This window comes from Octopus bimaculoides, chromosome 7 (assembly GCF_001194135.2).
Source record: "Octopus bimaculoides isolate UCB-OBI-ISO-001 chromosome 7, ASM119413v2, whole genome shotgun sequence".
In the NCBI taxonomy this organism is placed as follows: domain Eukaryota; kingdom Metazoa; phylum Mollusca; class Cephalopoda; order Octopoda; family Octopodidae; genus Octopus; species Octopus bimaculoides.
The window spans coordinates 23,557,765-23,564,289 of NC_068987.1; the positions used below are offsets into that span (position 1 = coordinate 23,557,765).

Genomic DNA, 6,525 nt, shown 5'->3' on the forward strand with positions numbered 1-6,525 from the left:
TATATATATATTACACGCTAAGGCATTTTGTTTTCATTATAGTTTTTCAAAATATTGTTGTTCATTAGGCCTAGTCTTATGATAAATATCGTTCTGGCCATGCCCACCCCGTCGTTTTCCAGATACAGAGTATATAGGAAGACACGATCCAGTATATTTTCCCATTATTTTTAAAGGGGGTAAAGTGTGATAGAGGCAAATTTGGCTGCTATTTCTAGCATATCACAACTCCGCAAAAGTTTCCTCATTGCTTTGACTTGTTATGGTTATGGTTGTTCAGCGCAATGCCCACCTTGGAGCTACAGTCCTACAATCGAAATCATTTCTACCATGACAAACCATCGTTCTAAGTTTGTCTAGGACTACATTAATTAAGCTGTCCTTTCTTTTCTTTCTATAAAGCGATAGAATTCACAAATTAGATTTAAAAAAAAAAGAAAAAACGAGATAGAGTGGGAGTTGTGTGAAAATTGCCTATTGTTTCTAGCGTACCAAGCGACCAGGTAAGAAGCATCTTCGTTGGATTGTCTTGTTCCCAAGTCATGTCTACGTCAGGAAGCCTCTGATCAAAAATGTTCCATGTGCACAGACACACTGGGTAGTTGTCTGAGGTCCAGAGGTCTAGGACAGTGGTTCATATAAGAATTTGCTTATATGGAGGTCCATGTAAGATTTTACTGTTAAAAAATCTATGCAATAAATTGGTTATACTTCTACAATACACAAAATATTTTAACAAATTTTTTTTATACAATTCGTAATAATATTTAATTATAAAAATATAATATTCTCGTAAACATTGTAAAGCTATGGGATTCACCTGAGCAAAAGAGGAATCAAAGGGGTCCATAAGCAAAAAATGGTTGAAAACCACTGATCTAGGGGTTTGGGTTTCCATCAGTAAATTGCATTGCTCAACCCAGGGATCTAGAACGCCGTTAAGATGGCGTTGCTTCCAATCATGACCATCTTGATTTTGTCTTTCGTTTTTCTCTCAGGTATAGTGTATCTGAAACAACAATATGTACTGTGTACTTCCCTTAAGACAACAGGGGACTTTTCTTCAGGTATAGTGTATCTGGATCTACAATATCCTTTTTAAGACAACTTGGGATGATTTTTGTGGGGGTAGTTGGAGTGGAATTTGGTTGTTAGTTCCAGCAGGTCAAACGACCTCGTAGTTTTTCTTGATTAACTTCACTTTAGGAGGGGAGATAATCTCATGAATTTAAAATTCTCAAAAAATGTCTTACCATTAAGAGAACGGACAGGTTCGTGGTTTGGAGATAAGGGAACAATCATTGACACATGTTTCCGGTTTAATAGCAATCATCAGCATGACATTCGTCTGTCTTTACCTCCTGTAGACTCACTCCGTTTTTATAGGTGCCCAGTCCAGTAAGACATGAACTGGGGCAAGACGCAATGGTCAGGTGATAACATGTTGGATGCAATGTATGCATTTGCCACCTATACCTGACCTTTCAGGGATAGCTTTCTCTCAGCCCATTTCTAAGTGAGAGTGACCATCCTACTTGTCACCTCATTCCAGTTCTTCTCCATTTGGAAATCTGGACCAAACCAGACCTCAAATTATTTCACTGGTACATCTTTCCAGCAAACCATGACAGTACTGGACGGCATGGACTAGCCTCTCCAGGTGATGAGCAGCAGGCCCACTGACTTTTCTTGGTAGATTTTTGCTCCTGTCACTGCTTCGTATTCCCTTAGAACAGTGCCAATCACCTCAATGTGCCTATTGTTGGACACTATGACAGTGATCTCATTCGTTTTTGCTTACATGGTTATCCCATGTCTCAGCTGGTGTGGGGATTCCTCTCAACATCTCGAATTTCTGCAGTAATGTCTCTACAGTGAATACTTACAGAAGAGATCAGAGGAGATAACCATGACAGATTGAGTACATTATATACAATAGAAATAATAATAATAATAATAATCACCATTTAACATCCTCTGTCCATGCAGGAATAGGTTGGATGGTTTGACAGGAGCAGGTAAATAAGAAGACTGTCAACTGTCTGCTTTGGCATGGTTTTTATAGCTAAATGCCCTTCCTAATCTCGATCACTTTACAGAATGTGTTGGGTGGGGTTTTTTTTTCCTAGCACCAGCTGCAGTGAGGTCACCAAATAACTTGCAAGACATGACCTCTCAACTGAGTGGGGCATAGTATTGAGAGAGGTGGCTTTGTGTTAGGTGATAGGAAGTATGAATAGCAGGATGAAAGAGATACATGGCTACATCAGTAAAAGAGAATGGAGAGAGAGAGAGAGAGATGTGATGGAACCCATAGCCAAGATACAGGGAGGTGTATATAGTGAAGTGGGCCAGAGATTGGATAGGGTGTAATAGGTGGATAAGTTTGTGAGAGTGTGAAAGGGAGAGTGGGCAGAGTGTGTTAAGAGGATATGTTGTGAAGAAGAAATTTGATAGACATATTATGTGCAGGTAGGTTTGCAAGGGAGAGTTAGAGAACGAGGGGAGAAGAAAACAGTGAATGATGAATACAAGTGGGGAGGTGGAAGAGGTTTGTCAGGGACAGATTATGTGGTGTGAAGGCATGGACATGCCTTCATGGCCTAGATTTTATTTTGGCATTGTAAATCATCCCCTATTCACCCCTACCTCCCCTCAACTCATAGATCACCTCATGCCTCTTATCCACCAGTCACTATATCCACCCATTAACCCAACCCAACCCAGTTCCTACAGTTGTCACCTACTCTTCCATACCTTCTTGTTGTGTCGACGCCCCAGACGATGAAGTAGGCTAGCCCAATACATAGATACAGAGAGAGAAGTCTAGACGTCAAAGTAGTTGAGTAGAGGTCATCCGAACGTGCGATAAACAGTGGTGACGAGGAAATCGTAGCTCACACAGCCACTGTGTAGTATTGTAATATAACTTCTCCACTTGTCATTCCTTAGCATTTGTCCTTCATTCATTGTATTCATCTCACTCACCCATTTCCTATCTCTAACCAATTCTCACTCCCCAGTACACTTTTGCAACCTCCATCCAACCACACACTCTGTTCTCATGTCCCCATTCACTTCTACTCAGCTTATACTTTGAGGTTCCCCATTGGCACATCATCATCACCATAACCATTTAACCATGTGCCCTCACATGTGTGTGTGTGTATATGTGTATATGAAGGCATGTGGCTCAATGGTTAGAGTGTCGAACTCACAATCATGTGACAGTGAGTTCAATTCCTGGATTGGGCTGTGTGTTGTGTTCTTGAGCAAGACATTTTATTTCATGTTGCTCCAATTCACTCAGCTGTAGAAATGAATTGCATCATCACTGGTGCCAAGCTCTATCGGCCTTTGACTTTCCAATGGAAAACATCAGTGGCATGGAGAGGGGAGGCTGGTATGCATGGACTTATGCCTTGGAGGGGAACTTTCTAGGTGCAATCCCATAGTCATTCATAACCGAAGGGGGTCTTTACTCTATATGATGATGGTGATGATGATTGCTGCTTTCTATCCCCTGTTTTATTTTTACTTTTTTTTTTTGCTGCTGTGTTGTAGGGCACATAAGCCCAGTATACAATAAGCTCATTATAATTATGATAATGATCATTACTATTGTTATTAGGCCTAGTAAGGTGGCAAGTTAGCAGAATCATTAACATAACAGGTGAAATGCTTAATGGCATTTTGTCCATCTTTAAGTACTGAGTTCAAATTCCATGAGGTCGATTTTGCCTTTTGTCCTTTTGGGGTCAATAAAATAAATATCAGTTGGGTACTGGAGTTGATGTAACCAACTTACCCCCTCCCTCAAAATTGCTAGCTTTATGCCAAAATTTGAAATCATTATTATTAGGCTTTCTGCCTATAGTAAAAAGGATCATTATTGTTGTTGTTGTTGTTGTTGTTATTAAGAAGGTAGCAAGCTGGCAGAATCATTAGCATGCTGGACAAAATGCATCGTGCCATTGTTTTTGGTTTTACGTTCTGAGTCCAAATTCCACTGAAGTTGACTCTGCCTTTCACCCTTTTGGGCTCAGTAAAATAAGTATCAGTTGAGCACTGGGATCAATGTAATTGACTAGGTCCTGCCCCCAAAATTTTAGGCCTTGTGCCTTTAGTAGAGAGGCTTATTATTAAAATAATGGCTGACTGAATCATTAATATGCTGGACAAAATGCTTTAGTGGAATTTCTTCTGGTTTTACTCTCTCAGTTCAAATTCCACTGAGGTCTTCTTTGCTTTTTATCCTTTCTCCTCCTTTTCATCATCATCATCATCATCGTCATCATCATCATCATCATCATTTAACATCTGCCTTCCATGCTGGCATAGGTTAGACAGTTTGACATGAGCTGGCCAGACAGAAGACTGCACCAGACTTCTGTGTCTGATTTGGCATGGTTTTTTTATGGCTGGATGCCCTTTCTAACACCAACCACCCTGCAGAGTGGACTGAGTGCTTTTTTACATGGTGCCAGCACTGGCAGGGTCACCAAGTAACTTGCAAGGAATTTCAAGACAGGAGGGAGTATTGGAGGAGGTGATCTTGTGTCAGATGATGAAATGTTAGAGTGCGACAGAGAGAGAGAGACAGAGAGGCAGAAACAGTTGTCTTGCTATTGAGGAGGTACATGGTTACCTGGCCAAGAGAGAGGGAGAGAGAGATTGACTCATACTTTGTGTGTGTATGTGTGTGTGTGTGTATGGATCAATAAAATAAGAGACAGTTGAGCACTGAAGTCGATGTAATTGTCTTACCCACTACCCTCAAAATTTCAGGCGTTGTGCCCATAATAGAAAAGATTATAAAGAATGTAACTGTAAACAATGGAGTATTTTTCAATGTTTTTTTATGTTTTTTTTTCTTTTTTTATTTCTGTAATTAGTCAGGTGGTTTGATGATATTTTGAAACATGGCACAAAAGAAGTTGAAAAGGATAATCATGACAACAGAAGCCATGCATTTATCATGTGATTTAGTTCATGGATCCAGTTTGTTGGTCACTGAATGTGAGTCTTATCAGGCTATGTAAACCATGGTCATTTTATATTCTCTGAATGGATTGGCTGGATGAAGAGAATGGAAACTTTCCTCTGCTATTTCTGTTATTTGTTGGTATGAATAAGGAGGTTTACATTCATACCTATAGATGTTGGGAATGTGTTATGAATGAGTGTAACAGTGGGATGTTGTTGTTGTTGGCACTTTGTCGCTTACGACGTCGAGGGTTCCAGTTGATCCAATCAACGGAACAGCCTGCTCGTGAAATTAACGTGCATGTGGCTGAGCACTCCACAGACACGTTTACCCTTAACATAGTTCTCGGGGATATTCAGCGTGACACAGTGTGACAAGGCTGACCCTTTGACCAGTCTCTCCTCTTCACACCACTGATGTTATCCAAGGGAAAGGCAAAGGCTGATACAACTTGGCACCAGTGACATTGCAACTCATTTCTACAGCTGAGTGAATTAGAGCAGTGTGAAATAAAATGTCTTGCTCAAGAACACAACACACAGCCTGGATTAGGAATTGAGCTCACTACCTCATGATTGTGAACCTGATGCTCTAACCACTAAGTCATGCATCTATAGTAGAAAGGATTATTAACCCATTACCTACCAGTAATCTCATATGAGATCACTTAAAAATTACGAATTTCATAATTATCTGTCAATATTTACACATATCTAGCCTTTTTGCTATATCTACTTGGTATATTTCTCTGATATTCAAATGAGGTTTGCTAATTTTTCACCCAATATCTCGCTTATTTCTATTTAAAATGTTATTTTGATCATTCCAGCGTGTTTCTAAGGCTGTTTTATGCTAGAAATCAAAGTTTCATAAAAAAATTATTCCAGCTAATAGAATTATGGGAGGCAATGGGTTAAAATGGTATTTGAGATGTAAACTAACATGAAATTTTGATGGAAAGTTAGAGTTTAGATCACTTTAAAACAGGAAATTTGTATCATAGAACCAGGTTTGAGAAAGATGGCTTGAAATGTGTTGCTATTTAACTATTGCTTGCTCTACCCATTTCATTAAAGTTTCATGTTGCTCTTATATTTAAGCTTCAGGCAATGAATCAACTTGCTTTTATGAGTCCTTCCCTGAGGATCCACAAGAAAATAGTATTAATGAGCTGATTTTGTTCTTCAAAAGTAACAGGGAACTGTTTGAGCAACATAAAGGTAAGTCAATGTCTGAGACAGGCATTTATCGATATATTACCATTTCATGTTGTTTTAAGGGAGAAATCCTTATTGGTTTTGTTCATATACACATGTGCCACCAGTTGTGGCACATATGATAGTTTTTATACCATACTAGTAGTGTTGTTATTGTGTATAACACTACTACTATCATCCTTCTCTCCTTCCCCTTCCTCTCCTCCTTCTTCCTCTCCTCCTTCTTCCTCTCCTCCTTCTTCCTCTCCTCCTTCTTCCTCTCCTCCTTCTTCCTCTCCTCCTTCTTCCTCTCCTCCTTCTTCCTCTCCTCCTTCTTCCTCT

The 6,525-nt window shown here is 39.6% G+C and overlaps 1 long non-coding RNA gene across 1 annotated transcript in view; it reads left to right on the plus strand.

Annotated features, from left to right (window-relative positions):
- LOC106878874 (uncharacterized) overlaps positions 1 to 6,207 on the plus strand; it is a 7,215-nt gene extending 1,008 nt beyond the window's left edge. Inside the window, exons 2-3 of the long non-coding RNA XR_001410562.2 lie at positions 4,896 to 5,019; positions 6,088 to 6,207. This is a non-coding gene — a long non-coding RNA (uncharacterized LOC106878874). The remainder of the gene's footprint in view (positions 1 to 4,895; positions 5,020 to 6,087) is intronic.
- The last annotated feature ends 318 nt before the right edge of the window (positions 6,208 to 6,525 follow it).